The sequence below is a fragment of the Geospiza fortis genome, unplaced genomic scaffold (genome assembly GCF_000277835.1).
Source record: "Geospiza fortis unplaced genomic scaffold, GeoFor_1.0 scaffold53, whole genome shotgun sequence".
Classification (NCBI taxonomy): domain Eukaryota; kingdom Metazoa; phylum Chordata; class Aves; order Passeriformes; family Thraupidae; genus Geospiza; species Geospiza fortis.
This window is the reverse complement of record NW_005054305.1, coordinates 12,946,377-12,962,635: the sequence shown is the minus strand read 5'-3', so window position 1 is coordinate 12,962,635 and position 16,259 is coordinate 12,946,377. Positions and strand designations below refer to the sequence as shown.

Here is a 16,259-nt window from a genome sequence, read left to right as displayed (position 1 = left end):
TGCTTACCACTCCTTCCCTAACTATCAGCCCCATTCTCCATTCTTTGACACCCTCACACAATTTTTTAACAAAATATACCACTCAGAGTTTTTAAACAGTAAACTGTGAACAAATAAACTGAACACTTCTGCCATCTGCCATTACTAAAGAAAGTCTAAACTTATCCCCAGTAGGTTTAGTGCTATACTCAATGTCTTTAGGGAGGCTACCCAACTACACCTTGGGGAACTCCAGTAACAAAGCCCTTCTCATGGATATAACTGCATCTGCTACCTTCTTTCTTTACTCTGGCTGATACCTGCAGAAGCTGAGACAGTCAACAAGCCCACTGGATTTCATCTGTGCAACCTGTCCACCAAGCAGTGCTGAATTTGAAGGGAAAAAAATAAGCCCTACCCTGTCTAACTATTTAGAACATATGAATGACTACATCTTTACCCAAACTATTCCATGTTTCACCTAGACTCAGGTGACTTCAAGAACTGAGTGCTTCCGGCAAATAGGTAATTTCTTCAGAAAATGTTAGTACTTTTCATCATTAAAACACCATAATTTGGCATAAATATGTTTCCTGGAAATCATCCAATATAAACAAGAATGACATTTATCACACAGTCATTCCTTCTGATTTCGCAATTTCTGTTGAATTAAAGTGATACCAGGACTTCTTCCAAACTGGCAACAGAAAAGAAGCAATAAATAGTTTAAAAGCTTTATCAAACAAATACACTGACACAGCCATGAAATATACCTAGGGAGAAAAAAAAACCAAACTTCTAACAAGTTCAGCCACTTTTCTTACCCATTAAAAATGTAGTATTTTCTTGTCATCTAGTAGCTAATGTGAGGCTTCAGAGCTTGCCAGGAGCTGCAAGGTACTCATCAGCCACCTACTCTTTGGAAAAGCCGACCTGCAGTCGCTGTCTGGGAGAGATAAGCTTCTCTTCTCAGAAATTCACTACTAGATAAATATTTTGGAAAATATTCCTTTCACACACCAATTCCTGAATAAAGAGAGTAAAGTCTCAAAGGAACACCTGTCTGCCAAAGGGTAGATTTGCACACCTTCTGTACCCTCAACCCCGACACCAACTGCCAGCAGAAAGGCTGGGAATGCTGAGAGGTAAAAGATGTTCTGTGTCTCGTTGTGTCTTCCAATCATGCTACAGTCACAACCTGTACACTACAGGGCTGTGCATAGGAACCATCTAAAGACAGTGTGGTTACTAATACAGCCCTTATTCTGGTCAAGGGATAATATTCCACGCAATGAGTTAAGCTTACAAATACAAAGAAACACTTAACTGAATCCTATCCACAAACCAGGAATCATTCCTATATGACTTCTGTGTACGCTTACTAACTTTACCTTTAGGAGATTATTTTAACACAGAGATTCGAACACGGTCTTTACACAGGGTTTATAACTACACATAATTTAGTAAACTCAGCAGGATCAGACAACTGTCCATCATCACCCACCGTGCATAAGCAGCACAGCTCCAGCACAGCTTTGACCCCTGCCAACTAGCACTATCCCAGGCAATGCACAGGAGACTATGGTCCAGGAGATAACTCAAGCCATGGCTGTTCCAAATAGGCAGCATGGACAAAGCCAAAATGTTCACAGAGGTTTAGCCATATTGTCACAAGCCATGTTATGCCAGTCTTTTTAGGGCCAGAAAACAAGCCCTCATTCACCTTATCTATAACTACAGATATAGCCTAAGAGTGCAGTGAGCTATCAGAAGCTGCCAGTAAGACACAAAACTGTGGCTTTGTGGAGAATCATAGAACAGTCTGGCTTGGAAGGGACTATAAAGATTATCTAGTTCCAACCCCCCTGCTATGGACCGAGGCACCTTCCACTAAACCAGCTTGTTGAAAGCCCCACCCAACCTGGCCTTGAAGACTTACAGGGCCAGGGCACCCACTAATTCTCTGGCCATCCTCACAGTACAGGATTTCTTCTAATATCTAATCTAAACCTACTTTCTTTCACCTAAACTGAAAGCCTTCCCCCTTATCCTATCACTACATGCCCTTATCAGATGTCCCTCTCCAGCTTTCTTGAAGAGTCCCTCTACACAATGAAAGCACACACACCCTGAAACCTTCTCTTTTTCAGGCTGAACAGACACAATTCTCTCAACCTTTCTTCTAATCAGTTTGGTGGCCTTCTTTTGGATTCATTCCAACAGGTCAAAGTCCTTCCTATACTGAGGACCTCAAAGCAGGATGTAGCACTCCAGGTGGGGTCTCATGAGAACAGAACAGAGGGGAAAAATCCCCTCCCTCTCCCTGCTGGCCACGCTGCTCTGGATGCAGCCCAGGACATATCTGGCTTTCTAGGCTGAGAGAGCACATTGCTGGCTCATGTCCAGCCTCTCATCACCCTCAAGTCCTTCTCAGCAGGGCTGCTCTCCATCTGTCCATCCCCCAGCCTGCCTTAATACTGGGGTTGCCCAGACCCAGGTGCAGCACATTGCACTTGGTCTTACTAAGCCACATGAAATTCCCATGGGCCCATTTCTCAAGCTTGTCCAGGCCCCTCTGGATTGCATCCCATCCTTCAGGTGTGTTAACTGCAACACCCAGCAGCTTGGTGTCATCTGCAAATCTGCCAAGGGTGCACTCAATCACTTTGATTAAGGTATTAAATAACACTGGTCCAAATACAGACTCCTGAGGGACACCACTTGTCACTGATGCCCATCAGGACTCCAAGCCATTCACCTCTGGAAGCAACTGTCCGAACACTTTCTTCTCCATCTACCAGTCCTCTCATTGAATCCATCTCTCTCTAATTTAGAGATAAGGATGTTGTGGGAGACTGGCTGAAAGGCTTTACAGAAGTTCAGATAGATGATGTCTGTAGCTCTTCCCTTGTCCACTGGGGTAGTCATACCCCAAATATTCTGTGAAGGTTTTTGAAACTGAGTAGGAACTACATCTATTTTTCAGGAAACAAGGCCAAAGAATTTGATCAAAAGACAAGGCCTGCAATGGTCCTCAGACAGTTCACATTCAGCTGAACTTGATTAGCCTCCAGGAAAGTAACCTCCCACTTAAATGAACTTTGTACTGCTCACTGATCCACACTGCCTTCACCAGCAGGCAAAATTCCTTGTTAGCCTGATAGTTTTTGAGGTTTAATTCAGCATGAAAAAAAAATCTGTTCTACCATAGGCAGAAGTTGAACTCAAACTCAGCCTTTAATTTGTACTCCCTGTACCTGAATATTGTAGTTTCAGCTGAAAAAAAATATATGGACCATTACATTCTCATTTGAGACTTCACCAATACCTGGAGAATGAGTTACGGTTGAGCTGTTAAACTCCAGTTTCAGATGCATCCCTGAAAACACTCTAAGGTTTTGTGAATTTATACAGATCCATCAGTCATGCTTTTAATGCAAGGCTACTAGCCTACTTTATTTTTCCCTTGGGTACATTAAAAACAAGGCAATAAGATAAATATCTCAGATGAATGCAGAAGTGACAGACAAAAAAAACCAAATTAAATACAAAATATTTGGACAAATGCACAACTCAAAGTCAGCCCTATCAGAAAAGCTACCAGATTTGACTAAGCATGAAATGTAATAATGTTATTTATTGGCTTAATTCAACAATGCTATTATACTTTACTTTAAAACATTTCAGCTTGAAATAAAATCTATTTGATTATGCCTCATTTCTGCTTCAAGACCTTCAGAAGACTTGAAAGTACAAGCTGCCACTGTTAACCAAAGATCCCTTTTATAATAAAACCCACTGATGAGAGGACTTACATTTTTTTCTAGCTTCTTAATAATCCAGATCTTGTTCTGCCACCCAATCATATAATTAGGCAACATTGTGGTAAATAGATTGATTGTTTACATTCTGATATTTCAGTTAAGATTTTAAGTAAGTAAACCAAATCCCCCAATGCAAAGTAAGTACAATCCACTTATTTTTTGGTAACTGCTCCAAAATTTAGGTCTCAACATGCTGACACAAATGGATGTATTCCATTTGTAGAATTCCACACTTATTTCAGATGCTACAGATTTGGATGATCTTATTTTTGTGAGGCAGGCAGATACTTTAATAGCTCCTCCTTTGGAGGAAGGAAGGAATCAACTCTCCATTCTTCTTCTAATCTTGTCCTGAAACAGAAACAAAGCTACAGAACAAAGCTTTTTCCTTTTCCCAAAGGAAAAAGAAAACAAAACACACAGTCCTTAGACAAAAATATTCAAGCCATAAAAAAATCCTCAGACTCTTGAAAACTTGACTTCAAAGAAATGTGGCAAGCTGGTGAGCATTTAACACAGAGCACACCTGTAGTTTCACAACTTGCTTGGCCCTAAGCAGTCACAGGCACCTTTATAAAAACATTTTCTTCTACAAACATAGAATACAAAAGTGAACAAGAGTTCAAAACTGAATGACACACAACCACAGGGTGTACAGACTTAGATGTGAGCAGATCTGATGCAGCCAGGCAGAATTGTCAAAGGTGTTTAGCACAGTCATTGTGTCTGACTTTCCATGCTCAGCATGTTGTTTAGCTTTTAAAAACAAAATGCACAATAGCTGTAAAATAACACCAAATCAGAATAATGTATTACTGTTAAAATGTCCAGACACATTGATTTTACCAGTCAGGCAGCACTGCAGCAACATATATGGACTCCTTCTCAACATACCACTTCAGGAACCCATACGTGGGTAACAGACACACAAGATGTGCGTCAAAATCCCCAAAATACAAATTGCTCACTGTCACAACGGTGACATACAAATTGCTCCTTGCCTTTGAGTCATTTTCTTACTTACTCAGATGTTCCATATCCATGAGAGTAATGAGCTTTCCCTCATTTGCACACAACAGCCTTACAGCCATGTCAGTCATAGCAAATGGTCACAAAACAACTTAACGAAGTTGTACTAATTTTAAATAAGCAAATTTTGTCAGTAAATTCCACATACCTGTGGAAAAGGCCATATATAGTGGCCTTTTAAAGGCAAGAAACAGAATCAAAACATACACAGTGTCAGGAGACAGGTAAATTACATAAAATGAACAAATGGTTATGCCTTATGCTGTTCAAAAGACAAGCACTGTGACTGAAATCATAAGTAACTACTTGCTGTGACCTGAGGCTTTCAAGAAATACCCTCTTTCTTCTAGGAGTAAAGAAGTACATGGTACCAGTGCATAGCAATAACCTCTACAATATCTCAAAGTTCCCTCAGCAAGATTGCAAAGAGATGTTCATCACTTTCCACTTTTTTCGATTCAACTTTAAATGCAACATTCAAAAGAAAGCTAAGCTTTCAAAAACAGGCAAGTAAGCTGAGCTTGCTACAGCAACCTACAGTAACTCCAAGAGTAACATTTCCTCCTTCTGATTTCTCAAACACAGCTTTGGTAACAACCAGCAACCCTAGATCCAAGTCTACTATACAGAACAAACATTTGGAACTTCCCACCAAAGCATTGCTCTGACCTACACAAATTCTTGTTCAACCACAGACTTAGCTGCACAATAATAACGTCCTAGGATACTTTAGAATTACCTCCACTTAGCAAATTAATTGCTAAAGAACTGATCAATGAAGTCACCAAGATTCTCCTTAGCTATTCATCTTGTTGCATTGAATTTTCTAAGTAATTAACACTATCTAGTACTGTTTTACTCTGGAAAGAGCTGATTTGTCATCTCAAATTTCTGCCTCCACAATTAAATGATACTGTCTTGTGTTCTTTTAAAAATTATTTTTAAATAGATAGGCAACTTCATTAAGGGCAGTATTTTATTCAAATTTACTTCCCACATCATACAGGGAATGCATTTAATTCTACAGTCATCTTTTCCATAGCCTTTTTTTTATGAGAAATTGATTGTACTTCTCATCTTGGGCATCAGAATAGCCATGAAAAAAGTAAACCAACACTTCAGAGATCTCAGATCAATTTCCCACACTGCTCAGGGAACTCACTTATGAGGTGATATCTCAAGATTGTTTTCATTTCATGTATAACTCTAAGCCTGTGAGAAATCTTACTGGCATCAATGATCTGTTGATCAGTGGCACATTCTTTCTGATTTGGGACCTCAGCTTATCTGTCACTTGGGCTACTAAGTATCCAGTCCTGACATACTCTTTTCTATCTGGGCTATAAACACTTCACAGTTTGTATTAAAAATATCAATTCCCTGTTCATGTAACAGTAATATTAAATAAATAAATCATAATCCATTTCATCTACTTTGTTGTATCACTCCTGAAATAACCTTTGGATGTCCTCAGCTTCATGTTCTTATTCTTCATTACATAAGCCATGTCATTTTTCCTTTGCTGTTTTCACCTATCACAACAAAAAAGAATACATTCAGAATCCACGAACAGGAGTCAAAACACTGCTTTGACAGAGACCATGCCCACATCAAATATCAACTATGCTCTAGATGTGCAATGTATACTTATCCAAATAACTAATTTAATATGTGAATGTTTCTTTACAGCATATAAAAACGTGCCTTGTTCTTCTCATAACTAGCTTTGTTTCCCTCCCAGTTCAAGCCTGTCTATCCTAAATCAATCATCAGCCAATCAGCCATGTCCTCTGGAGTCTCTTGAACACTGAAAAACATATCCATCAATACCAATTGCATGAAATATGATTAAGAGGCTCATTACACAATTCTTCTGAAAAAAGTTCCATATAAATTCACAGAGAAAATGTCACACAACATCAGTCACTGATATCTGAGCCTACAGTAATTCATCTGCTCTATGAAATTTACCTAAATATTGGTTTTTAAGCATTTGCCAAGCAACTAAAATGAATCCCATGAAACTGAAAGGTCAGCTATCATTCATAGTTTAAGAGAATATATAGTTAAAGAAATAAAACTGAGCAGCAAACTACACAATTTTATGCACAGTATTCAAGTGTCACATATTACCGTTAGTAAAGCAAATTCCACTGAACCTTTGGAGTTTCTTTGAGTACGTCAGTGTCAGACAGTGATACATAATTACACAGCCCCAAAGAGCTTACCAAATCAAGGATATGTACAAGGCGCTTGTACATATCACACTCTGGATACAAAAAGATATTCCTTTCTTGGTATTTTTCAGAATAAGTACTGAAATTTGCAATAAAGAACTACCTCACTCTTTAGAGAACCTAAGGATGTGAGTTTTTTTCCTGTTTGTATATTGGACATTCCATCAAGAACAAAGTGATTTTCTTGGTTGTAACAAGGCACAGGGTCTTTATTCCTAGTCAAAATAAAAACTTCAAGATAAAAAAAACAAAAACCAAAACAATAACCTGAAAGAACAACAACAAACCAAAAGCAAACAAACAAAAACCTCAAATTAAACAAAAAATCCCAAAAATTGTGTTACTAGCAAGTTATATCCTTGATTGAACCTGCATCAAACATAATCCATGTTTTGATAGTCAGAGCTTAACAGTGCCATGTGTCTTCCCCCAAGCTCTGCTTAGGTACACAAACGTCATTTAAGCCACATGGAAAAAGGAATTCTGTAGCATGCTACTCATAATGAGTTACTGCATCATCACTAAAAGACTTATATTCAAAATCTAAGTAATTCAATAAAAACAAAATAATTCTACAATTTCCATGTCCAACTTGGTATCAGAATAAAAAGCCCCACAAAACTGTGAAGTATTACAGATACAATAAAGTTATTAGTTCCAATATTTCAAAATGAATAAGTTACCACAGGTGGTCCTGAATATCAAGATTATTGTTTATTTTATGGCAGACGCAAGAAAACTGAATTGCAAGGACACTGCTGTGCAAAGCACTGCATAAAACTCAAATAATGTACAGTCTATCCTAACAATAGACACCCATAAGCAGGCCTGCCTTTTGGAGAATAAAGAAAGCAGCATAACTAAAAAAAAAAAAAACACCCAGATTTTTTTTCCCAGCATTTCCAGTCAAGCACAGAAAGGCATGAGTCACATTTGCAAATTTTGGCTTAAATTGGTTTAATGCTTCCCAGTGAATGCATAAGCCTATTGTTCACATCCTTCGATGATTTTAGCAAGTGATATCAAAAGCAAGCCCAGAATAAAATTGCAATAAAAGTCACTTAGCTTATGAACTAGCATCTTAACAACCACAATACATTTAACTCAGGAAGGCAAAGCTTCTTGTGATTTTTTTTCTCTCTCCAAGGAAAAACCATGATCCAAACTTGGACACCTTTAAGGAACTTCATTTTAAAAACATACTTCATACAATACCACGAGAACAAGTGTTCCACCTTAGTGAATGCAGGCTCTAATGTAACAGTTGTACAGCAAGGCTTAATCTAACAGAACTGTAGTAACAATCTTAGTTGTTATTATAATTACCTTTTTAAGAAACCATTTATATAATGGGATGTCAACGTCATTAGGCACTGACATCCAAATGTTCCAAGCAACAGTAAACTATGGCAATTACTTCTATTCTGCATCCTAACTGCAAAAGCACACTTGTTATGTGAAAAGTCTAATGCTGAAATTTTAAATTGTTCATTTTATGAGAGTTTGCACTACATATCTTCCCTATCTGGCCCATTTTATGAGGGTTTGAACTAGATAACCTTCATATCCTTTAAAATATTTCTATTTTCTATTATGGTTCTAAATCTTGTTTTCCATTAAAAATACAGTACAATTTTGCTCAAGTACCACCCTTAATTCCCACCAATATATTTATTAAACTTTTTTATACAAAGTCAAAGCAATAAAACCAGCTTACTGACTATTTTTCTTTGTTTCTTTCACACCCTTCTACTGATAAAAACCTAAAAAACTAAACACCAACAATTTGCAAAATAAAAGAAGAATGATTTGACTAACCAAGCTTGTGTTAATGTTGGAGTCATTTGTCACAGTAGTTTTCATCATCAGCTAAGCTCTACCCTCCATCAGCTACTTCCTTTGGAACAAATGCCTCTATAAAATCATCTCTTCACTTTATTTTTAGTTGTCTGCACTTGACCATGCTCATTTATCCTCTGGCTCTTCCTTCAACTCTAACAAACAAGCAAACAGAGCTTCTGAGCTAACAGACCACAACAACATAAATTTAATTATTCCCATGAATTCCCAGGCTTGATACCTATTCCTTCTCGGCTGAAATCTAACCCTGGCATGGTAGATGATTAAGTGCCAGGTACAAGAGCTCCTGAAAATGCAGATGAACACTTAATACATTGTCTTAATATTCCTAATTTTCATAAAAAATGGGCTTTGTGTACATTTGTTGCCTATTTGCAAAACTGGCACTCTGTGGCCCTGGAAGGGCAGGTTATTTCATCAGTAGCTAAGAATGTTCCACATGTCTGAGGAGATGGTAATTTGATTTTTGCACACATACACACACAAACTTGTGTTCTATACATACAGAAGTAATGGATGCAACCTAATGGTGAAGAGTATGTTATGCTGGGCTGTAACCATTACTTTTTCACAATGTGGATTCACAAAAAGCTTTTGACAGAGGCCTTTAAATGCCTGGAAGGCAAACTAGGCAAGAGAGAAAAGAGGAGAGATCTTTGCCTGGGTACATAATGACTGAATACATAAAACAGTGAACAAGGAAAGATGGGACAATTTTCACAGGGAGTGATGATTCCTGTGGAGCAACTCATGTTTAACATATGCAGAGCAGTTCTGGAAAAGGGCAAGAGCACTGCAGGTAGAAAGTCCATCGAGGCAAAGCTGTGCAAAGTAGTAAAGGCATGGATAATGTGATAAAATGTAAAAGGATTGCATGGATTAAGCAGCTGGCTTCTAAAATGGCAATTATAAAAATGAACATATGGGTTTAATAAAAAATCATCCCAGTCCTCAGCAATCAAAATTTAAAAAAAAAATTAAAAAGATAATCAAAGCTTAGAATTTTTTTTTGCAAGAGACAACAAAACAGAAATCAACCCTATGCTCATACAGAAATTTACACCTTGCCTACTGCATGCAATTCCCTTACCCTCAGCTCACAAAACATATACCTGAGCTGTCAAAACTTTGGAGAAGGGCAAGAAGCTTCCTCAAACATCCTGCACAGTTTACATTTAAATAGATCTGATTAAGACAAAAGTTTTCAGGGAAAGCGATGACTGAGTGAAATGAGAAGAACCAATGGTTATTTTTCCAATAGAAGAACTAGAAGGAAACAAATTAAACTGGTAGAAATCAGATTGACTATAAACAAAAGTAGATCTTCACACAACAGGCAGTTGGCCCCCCTGTAAGGTGGATGAGAAATCTTACACAGGCCCAATGGGAAAGAAGATAAAAGCTTAGAAGAAAGACCTATTAAGGATTGCTGAACAGACAGGAATCACAGCCTGCTCTGAAATATCCCTGAGATGAAAACAGGTGGGGAATTCTCTGGAACACATCACATACACTTACCCTGGATTTACTCTTTTTCACCAGACATCACAAAGAGCTACTGCTAAAGCAAGGAGCCAATGATCCAACTCAGTGTGGCTGTTCTTATGCTCTCACCTGAGGCTGCTAAGGGCATCTCCCTCCGAGGTATTACCTACCAGGTAGCAGATTGAGAGGCAGTTTGATCCATTCATCACTCACACATTAGGTCATTCAGTGAGAGGACTGGGATTTAGAGAAGTTTTTGATGTCTAAAGTTTGCAACCTGGCTGACTCAAGCAGACTAACTCCTGCCAAAGATAAGCAACAAGCAGCACTTTACAAAGCTGTTCAGGACAGTCAAATGCAAAGGTTCCACTGCTTAAATCCAACCTTCCACAAGATTCACTGGCTACAGTGACATGATTCAATTAATCAACGTTATATTTCAGTCTACTAAAATGAAGGTGTTAAAAGGATGTAAAATAATGGCACTGTTAACAATGAAGCAACTGAAGAATTTATTAAAAGATAGGTATCTCCTCTGAACTTCAAACAAGCATGTTGTGCAACACAAAAGCCAGAATTGCTTCGTAAAGGGTTTCTTATACAAACAGAGGAGACTGGAACACTTCCTGAGGGGGTATCCAAAAGAAAAATAGCTATTTCAAGAATGTTAAAAAATTCTAACACCTCTCTCTCTCTTTTGTTGGATACTTCTCATGTTGTCAAAATGGTATGTGGGTCCTAGCCACTGAAGCTTAAAGTGATATGCTGCCCAAATAATTCCCTCGGGTATTTTCAGCTTCACTACACCCACAGAACAATTTTATTTCTCCCGAGGTTGTGTAGGAAGATACTGACAGAGACTACAAGATATACAAGAGCACCTACTGCATCCAGCAAGGTTCTGAAACACAAGACTCCCTCACCAGACTATAGGGACTGAGAAGAAAACAGGTACAAAATGCTTCTCTGCCACAGGCCTGCCCCAATAAATTGGTTTTCACAGACAAACACTAAGCCACATAGAAATGCAGCTGAGCCCAGCCCAAACTCAGAATACTTGTTATGGTAGCACCGCAAAATTGAACTGAGGTAGCCTGAAGCAAGCAAAGAACATAGTTAAGAAAATGGACAACCAGAGGAACACGGCTGTAATGACTCCTTTCTCTCCTGGTTTTAAACTGAGAGAATGCATCAGCTCAGTAGCCAAACACCCCATGTTGTTATCACACCAATCTGACACACTGAGCCACAGTCTGCCATGGCCTATCTCACTAATTGCACAGTTGATTTTGCCACATACAGCCATGGTGCACACACTTACCATATAGGCTCTTCAAAAAAGGAAAAGGAAAAAAATCCCAAAATGATACCACCACATATTGTCTACCATCCAACACAATTGCAATGAATTCATTCGTGAACTATGAGAACTGCAACAGAAACATATCTACGCAGGCAGAATAAAAACTGTTGGGAATTTGAACACAGAATTCAGAAAGGAGAAGATTCTTGTAGATGTTTTTGTCAGAACCAACACTGCTGAGCTGTGGGAATTCTGAATGCAGCAAAGAAAAACTGCTTCAGAGCCTCACAGAATAAAAACTCATTAAATACAAAGATATGGATGAACAAAATAAAATAACCCAGATACATATCCTTTTTTTTTCATTTTGAAAGAATATTAAAGTATTTATTTAAAAAGCTTAAGAAAGTTTGCAAACCATTTTTGTATATACTGCAGAAGTAAAAGAGTTTGTTCAGACAGACATTATAAAAGACACCTCACACCTGTCCATGCTATATTACTTCCAATGCTTTGATTTAATGTAGTAAAACAATTGAAGTGCCTATATCAACCAATATTTTGAGAAGTGAAAGAATGTGCAGCTTTCTTGACACTTAACTGTAACTGGAATAATTGAATAATTAGTAGTAACATTCTAATTTATATTTAAACTTTCATAATATCCTAGTAAATTAACTCAATTTTTTCCAGGCCTCCTCCTATTTTAGACAAGTTCCCTTCCTTTTAATGAGAAGCAAGCAGCACTGAGTTCTCACTCTCAACAGGCGGCATATAAGTAACATGTTCACAAAACCAGACAGATCCAAGACCTCTCTGGACAGCCCATTCCAGTGCTATGCTACTCCCAATGTAAAGTTTTCCTCAGGTTGAGGTGGAACTTCTCTTATTTAAATTTCTGGCCATTGCTCCTTTTCCTGTGTTCCAGGAAGGGAGTTCAGAGGCAGCCACACCTATCCATATGTGCCTTGGGGCTAGGGAAGGACTGCAGGCAGAACTACTCTTTGTTTGGCAGAACAGAGCTGATTTGGCCCAATGGGAAGAGCTTACATTTTTAAAGGTTATCTGGAAAGACAATTTCTAAGTAGCATCACTTTCAGGGTATGATAGAAAGGAAGATACTGTTTTTTTTAGTTGACACATAGCAATTGTAAAATACTGAAAGACAAAATCACATTATACTGCAAAAGCAGCAGGTAACACTGATTTCTCAGAACTAGGTCTTTAGATCTATCTCTAAGACATATCAGGGAGAGCTTTTTCTTCTTTATTATTAATATAACAGGACTTCAAAAGCTATTTGCATCAATCACCCTTTCAATCCTCAGGGATTGGTTTATAAAAATTAATTCCCTAACCTTATAATGAAACAATGCAATATACTGTCAAATACGAACAATCAGCAATGTTGTGGACAAAGGAGGAAACTATCCGACAACAGGCAGGAAAGAGAGCACAGAAAAACCCTGAGAAGAAACTGCTTAAGAATCAACTGTGGCAGTTAGTAGTACAAAGTCTGTGTGCAAAATTATTATCACTAGTTCATTTCAAATAAGAAAAATTCTTCTAAGAATTGAGCATGCTCCTTGTGGAAAACAAATCAGAATATTATTGACATTTAAAAATATATTCCAGATAAATGATATAATTGTTCATCTAAATTACATGGAAAATCTGCATCTTTTTGAGAAAGATCAAAGTCCTGCAACTAAAAACCCACTCAAATGAAAAGCAGGGAAGAAGAGTTTTTCTGACTGTAAAACCAATGCATTCTGTAGAAGAAAATGTTGAGGTTATATAATCACCTGCCAACACTGTAAATGCCTACTAATGAAGTCATGCAGTAACATTTCATCTTGCTCCCAGAGGGGAAAAAAGCAGAGGAATCTTTTAATTGGAAATGACTTAGCTTGCTAGAGCTATCACAGTTACACATATTAACTCAACTGCCTTGTCTCAGTGCAATAGATTGAGACAAATGACAAATCACAGCATGTCAATATGGAAAAGTTTGTCTAAAATGATGTTTCTTGCTTAAAAAAACCCACATAAAAATAGAAGTTTACTATTCTTTATAGTAGTCTTTTAGAGTATGGAAATAACTATTATATTCCTTAGGTCATTTTGAAAGAAGTAGTACTTCAGGAGCAGAAAATTAATTAAAATTCCTAAATTTCAAGTGTCTAATCTTGCAGTTTAACTTTGTGTACAGAGTCTTTGTATCCAATTCCCTAAGGGATTTTTTTTTCATATAGAGAAAACCCACAAAATTTTGGTGTACAAATGTAACAAACTTCCAAACCAGGAGCTACTCTTAGGATTTAAACTTCAATGTTTCTGCACAGCTGAAACTGTGACACTAACTATACCAACAGTAAGAATGTAAGGCCTGCTGGTGCCCTAGAAGGCCTTTAAGTATTTTGCTGAAGCTCAGGTCTCCAGCTTGTCTTAGGAAAGCAAAAGATTTTACTCCAAACTGTAATCTCAAAAAACATTTGGTAAGGAAACTTCTGGCCTTCTCTGTCCACTCTTCCTCACACAAGTGGTTCCAATTGCCCCAGTCTGCAAAATGACACACATTTACTTATTCTTCTAAAGCATTAACAAACTTTTCTTTCCAGCAAAAGAAAGACATAAGTATCAATTTCTAAGAAAATATACTGCTCAAGAAAACACTACAATTTAATCAAAGTAGACACAGAACAAAACTGCAGAAAATTATACAATCCCTCCATGGAAAGTTAACACCCAGTCTCTTATAGAAGTTATTTTACGATAGTGGCAAAAAAGTAAAAACAAATTATTCATTTTGATAGAGTCCTGCATAGAACTGAACATATTTTTGGAGACCTGGAAAAAAGACTGTAGTGGACTGATGCTGGCTGGATGCCAGGCACCCAACAACGATGTTTTCTCACAAATGGACGGGGGAGAGAAAATATAATGAAGAGTTCATGAGCTGAGATAAGGAAGAGAGAGAAGGAGAGATCACTCAGCAAATACCATCATGGGCAAAATAGACTCAAATTGGGGATGTTAACAGAAGTCATTACTAACAAAATCAGAACAGGATAGTGAGAAGTAAAATAAACCTTAAAAACAATTTCCCTGCACCTCTTCCTCCTTGTCAGCTCTCCCTCCTCCCCCAGCAGGGCATGGAGACAAGGAATGGGAGTTATGGTCAGTTCATCACCAGAGGTTTCTGCCACTGTGCAAGGAGTGGAGTCCTCCCCCTGCTGCACTGTGGGGTCCCTCCAAGGGGAGACAGTTCTCCAAGAACTTCTCCAATGTTAGTCTATCTCACAGACAACAGACCCCCTCAAACTGCTGCCATGTGGGTCACTTTTCCATAGGGTGCAGTCCTGCAAGGACAGGCTGCTCCAGCCTGGATTCCCCTCAGGGTCACAAGTCCTACCAGGAAATCTGCTCCAGCATGGGCTTCTCTCTCCATGGGTCTGCAGGTCTCTGACAGGATCTGGCTCCAGCACACCTTGGTGTCTGCACAGTTGTTCCTCCCCCATATTCTCACCCTGCTCTTTTCTGGCCACGACTGCACCTGTACAGTAACTTTTTCTGCCTGTTCTTAACAGATTACAGAGGTGCTACTATCCCCTGCTTGGTTCAGCCTGGGCCAGCAGCAGGTCCATCCTGGTAAGTTTCACATGGCAACGAGTACTTCATAAATGACTTTAGGGTTAGAATTAGAAAATCTGAAAGTTTTGTCTAAGGATTCCTCCAGAAAAAAAAAAATAAGGGTGAAAGTTATATAATAATAACAGCTAAGTTTGAAGCACATGACTCTGGCCTTTATGGCCACTTGAGAAAGATCCAGCACTTCCAGATCATCACTCATGTCGTTCTGAAGAAATCTGCTATTTTCCTTTATCATCCTCTGGAAATGCCTCTTTCTTTTTACCAACTCTAAAATTAAGCTTGATTCTTCTAAGTCTTGGAAAAAGAATACCCAAGTAGCTCAAATTAGGTAAAATCTCCCTAGATATAAAAAGATCAATAACTTCTCTCAAAACATTATTACTTTTTAATTGACTCTTGCTTTTTCTAAATTATTAGAATTAGGAACAGAGTGTAACTTTCTTGCCATCCTCCTCCAGAATTCAGATCTTACTTCACAATATTCTAAAACAATTTTTTTGTCTATTAATAAAAACCTGTTTGCCTGATTTCAGAAAGCACAGGTTCCATATTTATAGCTAATATCTAAAGTCTGAAGAATGCATCCTACCAAACCATAAGAGTTTAGAGGCAGATCAAATTACTCAATGCTGCATAAAGCATTCTCTCAACATTTTTAAATAAAAAATATTTATGTAGCAATAAAGGACATTAAGATTTTAACTTGCAATTACTGTTCAGTCTTTACCAAGTAACTCAACTGGAAATAACAGGATAAATCACAGTGCCCCAAATCTCAACATCAATCAATAAGTGACCAAAGCAGAAGCTGTTCCTACCACACTGTTGAAACACTGGGCAGAGCTGCTCTTTCCATGATGTTTCTATACACAGGGAACAATAAGCTCT

At 38.0% G+C, this 16,259-nt stretch overlaps 1 protein-coding gene across 2 annotated transcripts in view; it reads right to left on the bottom strand.

Moving 5' to 3' along the window:
- The window catches only part of KLHL32 (kelch like family member 32), a 94,596-nt gene that overhangs the window by 73,629 nt on the left and 4,708 nt on the right, over positions 1–16,259 (bottom strand). The gene's annotated exons all lie outside the window — the stretch shown is intronic.